This window comes from Chinchilla lanigera, unplaced genomic scaffold, assembly GCF_000276665.1.
Source record: "Chinchilla lanigera isolate Chin_1 unplaced genomic scaffold, ChiLan1.0 scaffold00046, whole genome shotgun sequence".
NCBI lineage: Eukaryota > Metazoa > Chordata > Mammalia > Rodentia > Chinchillidae > Chinchilla > Chinchilla lanigera.
Genome location: NW_004955447.1, coordinates 18,641,301 through 18,655,340, shown reverse-complemented (window position 1 = coordinate 18,655,340; position 14,040 = coordinate 18,641,301). Strand labels below are relative to the sequence as shown.

General features: G+C 45.3%; 1 long non-coding RNA gene across 3 annotated transcripts in view; it reads right to left on the bottom strand.

Annotated features, from left to right (window-relative positions):
* The window catches only part of LOC102020731, a 44,350-nt gene extending 32,813 nt beyond the window's left edge, over window positions 1-11,537 (bottom strand). For all 3 annotated transcript variants that reach the window (XR_001235746.1, XR_001235747.1, XR_001235748.1), the window contains exon 1: window positions 11,391-11,537. This is a non-coding gene — a long non-coding RNA (uncharacterized LOC102020731). The remainder of the gene's footprint in view (window positions 1-11,390) is intronic.
* Window positions 11,538-14,040: the final 2,503 nt, after the last annotated feature.

Here is a 14,040-nt window from a genome sequence, read left to right as displayed (position 1 = left end):
ATAATCTCCTACCTCTTTTTTCTCTAACTCACTATTATTTGTCTATTTGTTTTCCTGAGAAACTATTTTGTAGATAATAATATGTAAAACAATAACCATTGATAATTTCCTACCATTTTGTCTGTAATTTGCTAAGTCCCCCCTATTATTATGTTATCCTTCTTTTATTCTTTAAAATAAAAATAAATAAATAAATAAAAGAAAACTAATAGCAGCAGAGTAGCAGCAGGAGATGCAACACAAAGCTAAAAACTTCAGGCCCTGGAGTTGGAAGGAAAGGATGTGCCCAGAAAAATGATTGCCCCTAATCTGGGAATAATACAAAGACCAATGGGCAAACAGACTTCTCCCAGCTGACAAAACCACAGAGGATTTCAAGCTGCTTGACACCCCTACACCGGCCTCTAAGAGATACCAAGCACAGAGTGAAAACTGGCTGTAAACCTGCAGGTCTACATAAAGTGCTTCATCTTAAAGGCAGCCCCCTGTGTGCTGGAGCAGAATAAAGGCTGAAGACTCTTTTCCTTAGTAAATCAATCCCTCTAGCTATTCATCACCAAATTGCAGACAAATCAGAGCTATCTAATAAGTATAAGCCCAAGACCTCATCTGTGCAGGGCCACTAGAAAACCAGGCATGAATTTGGCATGTGACAAGACAAGTGTTGAAACTCTGTCCCTCAATACCTCATCACTCCATCCAGCCGTGGTGGAAAAGGGTGACTAGTAAAGTGTTGGTCAACTCTTGATTCATGAAATGTTTTTTGAGTTTCTAGTGTTTTCGGGAAACTGTGCTAAATCATCGAAGATAGAGCTCTTGCATGGAAAGTGAGACCACACAGAGGAGATGTTTCCATGGAAACCACGTGAAGGATGGGGCCTGGCTAAGATAATGGAAGTCTGCTGGATGAGGGAGGAAGGACAGCCAGATTAGCTTTGCTGTATGAACCAGACTGTCCTGATTGCAAGTGACAGAAACCTAAGTTGAACTGGAAAAGCAAGGGATCAGCCAGGCTTCAGGAGCAACTGGCACTAGGGACAAGAGAGCCGTTGAGACAAGGCCATTGCATGGCTCCTTCCTGCATCTGGAAAGCTCTGTCTCCCTCCTGGTTTTATCTAAAACTCATTATCCCTGTGACTCAAGTCACCTCCACAGGGGAGCCTCCTGCTCTCACCATGCATCTCCTTGACTGGCTCAAACCCAGAGTCTTGGCTACTCAAGATTTCAGGCCAAATTAGGAAAAGGTGACCTGTTTGAAAGGACAGTGTCAGTATGTGAAGAACAGGGTGTCCCTTCCTCTGGACAAACACAGCTTCACACCAGGACTCAGGGCTGGTAAGAAGAGTCTGAGTAGGATTTTAACTCCCTGCCTCTCTTAGTTTGTGGTCCTTTATGCAGCGTACAAATTGTTCCCCTGAACACGGCAGCTGAGCCTGTTATCTTCTATTACAAGCTCTTTGAAGGACTGAATACTTTTTCTTCTCATTGCTTTTAAAATGGCAGCTTGTCTTGGTTACTTTTCTCTCCTTGCTGAGACAAAAAACCTGACGCTCAGAATTAAGGAAGGAAAGGTTTATTTAGCTCACAGTTTGTGGAGGTTTCAGTCCTTACTCGGCTGGCTCCAAGGAAGAGTGGCACATGACAGAGGGCTACAGTTCATGGTGGTGGAACACAGTAAAAGCAACAAGTGCAAAAGGCGGGGAGCGGTGGAAAGAGCAAGCCTCTTTCCCTTCTTTATCCTGTATGCAGGCTACCCGCCCCAGGGTGAGTGTAGCTCTCACACCCAGCATTGGACCATGAATCAATGAGGCTGTGGGGGGGCCATCTAGACAACAACCAAAATACAGCTTCATTTTGCTTACCTGATTTGAAGAATGTCTCCCCTATAAGCTCAGACTCCTCACAAGGGCAGAAACTGGGGCTATATTGGCTCAGTGTGTTTGTCATTCCTAGACCTGAGTGCAGTGTCTGACACATCACAAGACCTTAACACGTAGTAGCTATATCATGAGTGAATGAATGAATGAGCAAGCACATGAGTGATTCTGGCATCTATCCCTCTTGGGTTGGTTTTTCTCTAAGATGGGAGGCACAGTTGCTGGCAGCTATGAGCCCACAGACAGAGATTGCTTCACTTTAATTTTAGTTTTTTTAAATTCTAGGCAAGAACGGGAATTGGCCCAGCTGAGATCATCTGCACACTGGGAGTGGGAACTCCCTGGCTGGCAGCTCCCACCACAGCACGGTTTGATAAATGGGGCATGAAGCAGTTCCCAGAGGAAGATGAGGTCCTTCCTAGTGAAAGATGGGGCTCCAACCACAAGCAGCTCCAGGTGTCCTCTAAAGCACATGAACATGCTCTGAGCTGCTCACTTCTGTGTCTTTGTTTCTTCACCTGCTAAATGAAGGGATGTGCTGAGCTCACCTTTGGGATGGTCCAGCCTGACATTCCATTTCCTTCTGTTGTAGTTTTGATTCTGCTGCCAAGTTCTGTTCCAGTGCTAGAGGCAAGGAGTAGGAAGACATGACTGTAGGTAGCCTCAGTCAAGGAAGGCTTAATGGAGGTGAGCCTGAGTTGCATGTGGGAAGGGCAGGAAGGGGACCTTGGAGGACAGGGAGGAGTGGCTTGGAGAAGTGCGCTGGGAGTTGACTGATACTGAGCCATCTGTTAGGAGTCTTTTACTTCCAGTGTAATATCTTTGTAAAGGATGATATCATCTCTATTTTTCTCCAAATTAGCCCATCCAAGATCAACAAGCCAGTCATCCACAAGGATCTGAGGGGATGAGACATTTGACAGGTATGTTTGATCATGGCAGGTTAGCCAAAGTAGGTCCTGAATGCAGACATCTCTAGGGCATGTGAGTCAGGCTGGATCGCTCTGAGGTTTGTGTTCTGTGCTGGGGGTGATCTGTGCTGTAGCAATACAGACCGAGGGAAGATACAGTCAGCTTTCCGTGACTATAAAGAAATACCCGAGATAATTAAGAGAAGAGCCTGACTGCGGCCCCCAGTTGCGGAAGCTCCAGTCCACGATGGGTGGGCCTTGTGCCTTGCTGCAGCTGGACTACGGCAGCACGTCGAGGTAGAAGCACCTGGCGGAACAAAACCATTCATGCCTTGGTGCACGGAACAGACGGGAGAGAGAAAGGGACCAGGGTCCCTCGGTACACTTCAGGGACGTGTCTTCCGTGACCTAAACACCACCACCAGGCCCTGTCTCCTGAAGATTCTGTCACTCCCCAACAGCACCCTCTGGAGCTGGAGCCTTTAACACACAGGCCTTGGCGACACTGCCGATCCAAACTGCAGTAAGAGCACAGGCGTGCTGGGAAGGAAGAGGTATCTCCACCGGCGATGCTAAGAAGACTCTTACACATGGAACTGGTCCCAAACCCTTTCCAGGATCATTAAGATGCGCAGTCTTGGCACCTGTCTGCTCCTCTTACAATTCTTCAGGCTCCCCGCTGTGGCTTTCCCCAAGGATGCTATTCAAGCTCAGCGTCGTCTTCTTTAGTCTACTGATATGCTTAGGGAGCAGGTAGTAAGGTTTGCCTTTACTGGCTGAGGGTGGCCTGAAAATGAGGCCTGTCTGTTCAAGAGGCTGTTCAAGAGAGCCCTGCAGCAGGCCTACAGTGAGGGGCCCAGGCACCCGGAGCAAGGCTCTGGGGAAGGGAGAAGGCTCCTGAAGGTGTGCGGGAAGGTGGGGGCAAGCGCTGCAGTTCTGACCCGTGCACAGAAGCAACCCTTTAAATCACACTGTTGTAACTTTGGACACCACTCTTACACACCTCAACTCTGGCCTGGTTTTTGGATCCTCTAATCTACTTACAAGTGTTATGGCTTGTGTCTAGATGCCCCCCACAAAGCCTCGCACCATCACAGGTTTCCTAAGGTGGCTGGATTAGGGTATGTGATACTAGGGTTGATGATGGGTTTAAGGGTTGATGCTGGGAGTAAAGGTGCCCCATCCTGGGTGTGGGTAGCACCACCCAAAAGACAGGTCATTTGGATGGGATAGAAAGGGATAGCAGGAAGCTTCTCTGCTACTTTGCTGTTTGGCTGCCTTGTGCCTGCCCTGGTTTGCCATGGACTGTTTCTCCTCTGAGATGCCTCTCTGCTATGCCACCCTGCCTTGGAGCCAGCTGACTGCCTATGGACTGAAACCTCTATGAACTGTGAGCTGAAAAAAACTTTCCTCATTTACCTTTGGGTGTTGGGTATTTTGTCTCAGCAACCAGAAAAGTGCCTAAGACAGATTTTTGTTACCGGGAGGGGGGCCCTTGCTTGACTGTACCTGACCATGTGGTTTCTGCATCTTTGGAACTGGTTTGTGGGAAGAGTTTAGAAAGGTTTGGAAATACTGACTGAAGAAGCAGTCTGGGATGCTTTAAGTTGCACTAGATGGGGGATCCTGGTCAGAGTTCAGAACACCAGGATGCCAAAGAAGTGTTGCTGCTAAAGACCACGCTGTTGGGAAAAACTGCATTTGCTGCTGGACTCCAGACCATGTGTGTTATACTCTGGCAGAAAGTTTGCATTTTGTTCGAGTCCAGAGACTTTGTCTGAGACTGAGATTAAGGGCAGCGGACTAATTAATCTTGCAGAAGAAATGTACTTTTCTCATTGCTGAGACAAGAAGACGAGAAGGCTCATACTCTGGAACAGGGGGAACAGTGATTCATATTGCACCAACATGGGCAGATTTGCCCTGGCCTGAAGGACTATGCTGGTTGCGACTGCTCATGGGGCTAGAAAAATAGACACATTTCAGGACTCAAAGGACTTGGAGTTTGTGTTGGGGAGGGGAATGCGTGAAAGATACTATAGAAAGAAGAAATATAACACAGTGATTGAAAATACAGATTTGAAGCCGGCTTGCTTGGGTTTAAGTCTCCTAGTTCCATACCAACTACCGTGTGATTTTGGACAAACTAATTTGCCTTTCCTTGCTTCAATTTCCTCACTTGTAAAATGGGTTTTATCTACTTCTTGGGAGGATTAAATAAATTAATATGAGTACTTAGAACAGTACTGGTCCAAAGTGAGTAGTACTTAAGTGTTTGGTGATATTTCTGTTCCCTAATCTATCATCTATGGATTCAAAATGCTTCCCAAACCTAAAGTTATCAAATGCAACTAGAAGTTTTGAATAGGCTAAGGTTGTGGTGAGAGAGTTTCAAGGCCAGAAAAAGTGATTGTGAGATGGAGGGATGAAGAATAAAACACAGCAGTTTGGACTCGCGGCTGGACTTGCAGGATGACTGACCAGGCTGTGGGTGGGGGCGGGGTGTGGAGCCAGGGCAGCTGGAGGCCTAGAGTGTGGGGGAGCTGCCATTTCAGGGCCTCGAGATGCTGATCAGACCTGGGGTCAAAAGCAAGAGAAGGAAGCTACCATATAAAAAGGGGGCAAAGGGAGACTATGGGGGTGCTCAGAGCCCGGGTGGGGGTAGGGTTGCTGCAGTAAAAGCAGTTTTGTCTAGGACTAAGTGACAAAATTGTAAGAAGAAATGAAGTTTAGAAAAAGAACAAAAAATTAAAAAAAATTTAAAAAGAGAAATGAGGTTTATGCTTGGCATCTTCTTTCTTCTTCTTCTTTTTTTTTTCCCATACGGGGAATCGAACTCATGACGTTGCACTTGCCAGGCAGATGCTGTGCCGCTGAGCTAAATCCGCAGCTCCGGCATCTTCTTTCTGAAGATCACGCCTTCTCTCATTCGTCCAGTACATTCACACGGTCCTGACCCCAAGCTTGGCCTTCTCTCCTCTGCCACTGCTGGCCAGGCTGGTTCACCCACCAGCGCCTCAACAAAATTCCCATTATTCGAGCACAGGCTCAGATGTCAGCTGGACTCAGGAGGAAAGCTAGCAGAGTGGAACTAATCTCCCACTGACAAAGTTACTGAGAGGCACTGGCGATTGCCTAAAGCCCCTGGATTTGAAAAAGGAAATACTTGTCAGCTCAGATGAATGCCTAATCTACAAATTCTGAATGTAGGGCATGCTGGGATGGGCACGGATGTGTTCAGGCCTTTTGTACAGAATTATCATTTTCAGAGATTTTTGAGTGCTCTGTGACCCCACAATATTAAAGGAATTTGCTTTAATATCTGGGCTAAGGCAGGGTACAAAGCAAAAGTAAAGCTAGTTGACAGAAAATATTTTCAGTTAGTAAGCTAGTGATTTGTGTGTGTGCGCGTGTGCGTGCTTACATATGTGCATATGTGTCTCTAAATTCAATTTCAGAAGCATTTATTTTTCTTAAAGGCTTGCACTTACTGCTATTTTCCTCACCAATATGGCTCCCATGGTAACTTCCTTTGAGGGTTCAGGGATGAGTGCTGGGAGGGGTGAGGTGTCCGAGGCCGCTGTAACCTGCTGTAGAGATTGGAATCTGCTTAGGCACAGGTGTTTTACATTCCACATGCTTTTCCTTCCTAGAGCAGGAAGTTCTTACTTCCACACACGTTATCTTCACCAAGGAAGTGAGCATGAGTTTTCCACAGCTCCCGTCCTTCTCTCTCCCTCTTTCCTATGGCTGTCTGCCTTCTTCATCCACTCTCCCAGAATGCTTCACTTTCCGATAATGAGATGCTTGGCTGCCGCGCAGCCACCGACGTCCGGAGATGGATGGGGTCTCCTGTACTGCCCTGGCAGGGATGTTGAAAAGACACTGTATGCATGGGAGCAGGCTAGAGAAGGAGAGGAGAAGGGAAGAGCCCGGCAGCACACAGAAGCTACTGTCCAAGGAAAACGGTTATTCTTTCTGTGTATCCCCTGCTAGCTGGAGTAACTGAAGAAATGCTGTATTTATGGAAGTCACCATAAAGGTCACACACTGTTTAGATTCAGTTGGGAAATTATACCTTCTGAGATTGAATTAAATGCAGCATCCTTAGGACTTGATTAGCTCAATGTGCAATAAGGTGAAAATACCCAATTCAGAGAAGAACATGTGGTAGTAAATGAATACATTTTTATCCAAATACTATTAATTCCCCAGGCGGATGTGATTTCCATAAAGTAAAAGGCCCTGGGTAAAAAGAAAGAGTCAGTTTAAACATCCTATAGCTATGTCAGAGATCAAGATTACCAAAACGGCTTATTAATGCTATCTTGACAGCTGTGTGTCCAGACATCCTAGGAGTTAGAAAGAGTTTTTAAACTAAATGAAATTTCCTTCATAGACAGGAGAGGTAAAATATAAAATCGCTGCTGAATGAAATTAAAATTGAAACACGGATGTCAAATCTAAGAATAATTAGAAGGTTCTTAGCTTATTATCCCTGAAATGGCTGCTTTTTAAAGAAAGAAAGCGGAATTATCCAGAAAATTTAGAAGAACAGACTCATTTTTACTTGACGTTGTCCTTAAGCAGGAAAATTAGCCAACTGTACCTCATGAGGCTTGGGTGAGGCTCACAAGGACCGGAGCTCACGCATTCATTCCTGGTCTCTTGTGCTCTTCTACATGGTCTTACATATTTTATCTTGTTTGGCTCTTATTCATCCCGTGAGGATGTAAGTCCTATTTTTAAAGGTGAAGGAACTGAGGCCCAGACAAGTTGAATGCCTCATTCAGGGCTGCCAGTGGCAGGGTTTGAGTCTTAATCCAGAATGACTCAGAGGTAATACTCAAAGACATTTGCCCTTACCGCTGGCATAGCGGATTACAAATGTCTTTCACAGTGCCTGGCTCTCAGAAAAGGGTGATGGTAATTCAGAGTACAAGGAAGAGAGGTTATTTTCTATGGAAACAATATATGTGCGTTCATGTAGAATTCCCCATAGCTTACTACAATCTGCTTACCGTTTTAGGACACCATCTTTCTATATTCATAGGAATTTCCTATATTGGTCTAAACTCCCAGAAGTGATCGTCATTAAGCTAGTTTTCAAACAGTTTGAACGATGTGCCATTAATATCGGGTGCAGCTTTTTTTCTTTACTGGGCAAAGTCTCACATTTCAGCTTCAAACTGGCTACTTTCACGTTGGTGGCATGTCCTGGAGAACGTGTCTCTGCATCCTCAGTGTTCACCATACACTTGAGAATCCAGGAAAGAAAGAAGCCAAGTAATAAAACAGCAATGATAGAATCAGGAAATAGCTTACAGGAAAAGAAAGGTTTGGGCTAGCAAACTGGATGTGATAGGGAAGGGTTTATTTGGGAAGGTGATGGTACTGTGTCACAGTAACACTGACAACAACATCGTTTATGGGCCATTAACTGGACATGTGGCAGGCATTTCTAAGTGTTTTACTTGTATTCATTCATTTAATGCTTACAACATCCCTATGAGGCAGAGCCAATCATTTTCACCACAATGAGATGGAAAAATGCTTCTCAGGCTAGAACGTGTCCAGGGAAGAGCTGCTCCCAGAAGGCTCGTGTCAATTCCGTCCACAACATCTTTTACTGGGGAGTACATTATAAGCCCAGTGGAGGCTGGTGAAACAAGTGAGAGTCCCGTACTGCGCACTCTCGGTCCACACTGTGGGAACGTAACAATTCTATGAAGTTTCCTGAACCAACTGTAAAAGAAAGGTCACTTGCTTGTGTTTAAAATTCAGTTGTCTGACTCCTAGGTTAAGTAAGATAGGCAAAGGAAGAGGAAGCTGGTGAAAGAGAAAGTACAGTAAAGAACGATAGGGAGCTGGGGATATAGCTCAGCTGCATAAGCACCTGCCTGGCAAGCATGAGGTCGTGAGTTCAATCCCTGGTACTGCAAAAAAAAAACAAAAAAAAAACCAGAATGATAGATAGCAAACAATGCCATCCTTTCAGTTTATCAGTCCCTGTCAGTGTGAGGCAAGGATGTCCCTCTTGGAACAATGAGGAAAATATCTACCTTTGTCCCTTTCCATTAACCTGCTAATTGGAACCTGTCTGTATGCCGGTATTGAAAAGTAAAACCAACATTTTCATTATCCTTGTAGCACCTGTCAAGTGGATATTTGCATTGTTCTGGTTTGTTTGTATGTGGCAAGCAACGTATTACAGTAATAGTCTTTGTTACTAAAACTTAATAACTTATCTGTAAACTGGGCATAATATTAATACCCCATTGAGTTGCTGTATAGTTTGCAAGTAAAGCACTATCATTGCCTATCACACAGGAAGCATTTTTTAAAAGTTGCCATCATTTGGCATAGCGAACTATTAATTGTATCCCTCTGTGGATACATTTACTCTTCTGCTTTCACTTCTGTACCCTTGAAATGTTGTGGAATTAGCCAGACTTTATAACTTTCCACACACACTCACTACAAGTGAATGCTGCACCAATCCTGCTCTGCGTGTGCTCTTTCTTACTCTCTTTAAATCTTAACAGGGACGTAAGTATGTATTTGTCTGAACAAGTCCAACTTTATTTCAGTTTTGAAAGCTATGCTGTTCCTCATTCTGTACTCCTGAACACACTCCTGCACATGCAGGAAAGCATGACATACCATGGTATTTGTGGAATTGGGGAGAAGTTTAAAATTTGACTTCAGAGCTCTGCTCTTTCTTTTATTAGACTTCTCTGTACCAAATTCTAGCCTAGGGTTAGGATATCTGGAAATACATCTACTTAAAGTTAATATTATAAAACTAATAAAATAGAAAAATTTGCAACAAAATCAGGTATTGGTTAACACAAGGTAACTTGCTTTAATATTATATTAAAAGCAGTAACCAACTGAAATGAAATGGCACAGTTAGATCCCCCAATAGAAAGATGCTTAGGGGGCTGGGGATTTAGCTCAGCGGCAAAGTGCCTGCCTGGCAAGCGCAAGGTCGTGAGTTCGGTTCCTGGTACCGGAGAAAAACCAAAAAAAAAGATGCTCAGTTATTCACCCCTCTTCCCCCAGGATTTGAATATAAATGCAGAGAGTATAACATTATTATCTCAGTAGCCATTCCCACAGAGATGATACCATTTGGGAACACTACCAGTGAGGGAAAATATTCAACTTGTGCATTATACTGTATTTTGAAAAAATTCCTAATTTCATAAAAAAGGCAATATTCTAAATGTGAACTCTAGAATGTGTAGAAGACTGTTATACTACTAACTTTCAAATATGAAGGAGGAGTAGATTATTTATCTCTAGAATTTGAAGCTTTGATATTGGACTGTGCAGTACTAGGAAATAGAGCTGAGCTATGATGGGGAAATTTGAGTTTTTAAGTACTGCTTTGTTATTAAGCAGTCATGTGACTTGGATTAGACATTTTTCCTCTTTGAAGTCTCATATTTTTAAAATGAGGAAGTTGGATTTGATAACCTCCAACATTTCTTCCAGACTTAACGTTTCATGTTAGTCAACATTCAGCTCACTTTTAGGAGCAGTTGACCAGTAACTGCTGCTTGAAAGCACTGTACTAAGCACCACGGAAACGAAAAGATAAACACAACAAGCTTCCTGACCTCAGAGGTTTAGGGTTTTGTGTATAATTACAATGACTGGGTAATACTGCAGAGCATTTTTGTAGTAATTTTACTGTGCCTGTTACTATTTGTAAAACACGTGGGACAATGAGTCTCAGTAGGATGAAGTTTGCTGCTCAACCTTCAGCCCAGAGCCCACCTATTACAAAGACCTGGGAGAAAAACTCCGTATTTTACTTGAAAATAATAGTGACTCAACTGAAATATATTGAGAAATAACAGATTGTGAACTCTGTTACGTGTTTTATACACAATGTATGTGTTAAGGGTGTTCTGAGAATAAAGCAGTTGTATGCCCTTCACATACCAGTATACAATAATAAAGTCAGCTGCAACTAAATCAGTAGTGGCTAGCTAAATCAAATTATGGGTGTATTTTAATTTACAAGTAGAAAGAAACAAGCCCTTTTCTGTGCAAAATAATGTCTCAGTCCTTTTAACACTATGATCAATAGTATAAAAAAGCTCAAACCCATGCAAGTATCACACACATGAAAGATTTAAAAATTGTACAAAAATACCTAATTTTTTTATTCTGGAGGTGTAGATTAGGCTAAAAACACAAGTGGCATAACAAATCCAGGAGCAGCCCGCCGCCTTAGAGTGCGGCTTTCTCACTGGAGAATAACAGACTTACTAGATAAAAAGACTTCCTTACTGATCTGCCCAACAAGGGCTCTCTTGGCTCAGAGCACAGAGGCACCAGCCCATTTCTGCAGAGCCTAGCTGAGGCTCTGACAGGTTAGAGGGGACCAATAGGGACGCTCCGTTACAGTTCCTTCGGAGGGAACTTTACACACAACGCTGAGGTTCTGCGATTAGATGAAGGGGTTCGTGTCTGAGTGATGAAGATATGACTGCTAAAATTTTAAGAAACAGAAGCGAGGACGGAGCGTATCACAAGGAGAGCGCCACGGGCCACCGGAGCGGCTTGTCTGGACCCTGCTTCCAAATACCTGGATTCTGGAGCGGCATGTATGTCCTGATCTGAAACCTAGACTTCAGACCCTTGAACTCAGAGCGATCGTCTGCGGGATCTGGTCAGAGCGACCCGATCTTCTCGTTCCGGCCGCCGGGGCGCGCGAGGGGTGCCCGGGGGGAGGTCGCGGGCTCCCGGCCGGTCCCGGCGCGCCCGCGCTCGCGGTGTGCCCGGGAGAGAGAGAGGGAGGAGGAAGGTGCGAGTCTGCTACCCAGCCTGATCAAGGCGCGCAGCCCTCGGGGCCCCTCGCAACAGCAGGGATTTTGATGAAAAATCGGGATCAGTGTTTCTTACCCATGTCGCCGAGGGACCCAGACAGCGGGGTCACCGGGACGCCACGCGCGGTGCTGTCCCTCCCCGCCTGCGGTTGGGGCGTGGGCGTGGAGAACTGCTCGGTCCAGAGACACCCCGGAGGTCAGCGGGCCGCAAACCCTGCCCACTGGTTCCCCGGGGAGCCGTCCCGCAGGTGCGGAGCCGATTCCCCAGCGCGTGACTCAGTCCCTCCGCACCCAGAATGATGTCACCTGACTCCCACCCACCTCTTGCGCGGTGCTCTTACAGTGTCGTCCAGGCGTTGGGGCCCACGTAAATGCCATCACCTTGGAGTCTGTCCAGGAGTAGACAGACCGCCGTGGGCCTCGCCTCAGTGTGCCCCTGAGCTACGTTCCCAGTCCTCTTACCTTGCATCAGGGACTCACTAAATTGCCCAGAATGGTCTCCAATTCTCAATCCTTGGTACACTTTCTTTTCTAAACAGGATCTTGCTATGTAATTCAGGCTAGCTTTGAACTCACTAAGTAGCAGAGGCTGGCCTCGAACTCAAGGTGGTCCTCCTGCCTCGCCTCAGGAGAGCTGTGATTACAGGCATGCACCACTGAATTGGACTCAAACTTTGTTTCTTGTCTTGATTCGCTAAAGGATACTGTATAAGAACTCTTTCCATAGCATTCACATTGTATCAGGTAACTACAAATCATGCAGCGACCATTTGAAATCTATGAGAAGCCAGGCGTGATGGCACCTCCTCCCAGTATCTGGAGGCTGAGGCAGGAGGCTCACCTGTAGTTTAAAAAATAATCATAATAATTAATAAAGTCTATGAGAACCCCAGGCATCATGATTCATGCCTGTGGACCCAGAGCTCTGGAGGCTGTTGCAGGAGGATTGCTGTGAGTTTGAGGCCAACCTGAACTACATGGCCAGACCCTGTCTCAAAAAAGTCCACAAAGGCTGTACATGTCCATGAAGGCTGTAGATAAATTTGGTCAAAGACTACAACCTTTTATATAAGAGACTTGGGTGTCCTCAGCTATGATCTCCAAAGGGGGTCCCACAACGAATCCCCATAGATTCTGACGGCTGGTGGTGCTTGCCTAGGAGTGGATTCCACGGTGACCGGGGGTTGTGGGGAGTAATGAGGGAGTGCAGGAGACTGGTGCAAGGCGGGCACTGAGCAGGGGTCCCCAGGTCCGCACACATGCCGCCCCAGGGCTCAGCTGGGTGACTTTGGAATGTGCACACCAGAGTTCTCCCCAAGCTTGGGAGGCTGAGGCAGGAGGATGGTAGGTTTGAGTCCAGCCTGGGCTAGGGAGACTTGAAGGCCAGCTTGAGCTACATAGTGAGGCCCTATCAAAACAAAACAAAACAAAAAAAATTAATCACCCATAATTACATTTTAAAAGCAATGCCTTTAAAGTATCTATCAGGTTTCTATCGTGATTTAACATCTTAAAAGTAAAAATTCATATCTGTTGTGTGGCTGCAACATCTTGCCTAGATTTCTCTGTTAAATGTGGTGCTCATGGCCCAAACTAAATGGTTAGGAATGAGACTAAAGCCTTGGCAATTGCATTAACATATATTAAAGGAAGAAATAGTTGTAAATTGAACCCACAATAGGGGCAGTTATTTCAAAATGTATAACTCTGTGACAATTTCACAACTTTTCACCAAGACAATCCAGGTAAACTTTTGAAATGTAATTTTTTTTAGACAGGGTCTTGCTATGTAGTTCAGGCTGGCCTTAAACTCACTATGTAGCCCAGGCTGGCCTCAAACTTGCGCCAATCCCCCTGCCTCAGCCTCCCAAGTGCTGGGATTGCAGGTGTGCACCACCATGTCTGGCCTGTGAAATGCATATTTCATTTGTGATTCTTCACAAAGCAACCGTGCAGCCAGCGTGTCATTCCTTACACACTGAGGTGATCCCTGGGCTACCTAGGTTTGCATTATTTATGAACAATGGCTTGAGTCATGACAAAGGTCTATAAAGCAAGAAGGGTTCTGGTCCTGGGGTGTCTTTGTAGAACTCTGTTGCCTGATGAGATACGCAGAAGTCAATTCCAGGGAGTACTCAGGCGCCAGCTTTCCAGAGCTGTGGCCACGGCATCATCTAGTACCCTTCTCTGTTCTATTCCCCTTGTTAATTTCCACTCTCTGCCTGTTGCCTTCTCTATAGTAAATGCTACAGTCAGCGTGGCAAGAGTCTGACGATAATAAGAAATCCTTTCCTAATAATCACTCCCTCGTAGGCATCTGTGCTCCGAGCCTTCAGAAAGAGAGGCTGTTGTTCCACGTGTGTCTGGTGCACAGGAATCCAGAACACCGTGTCTCAAGAGTGGTTTTTT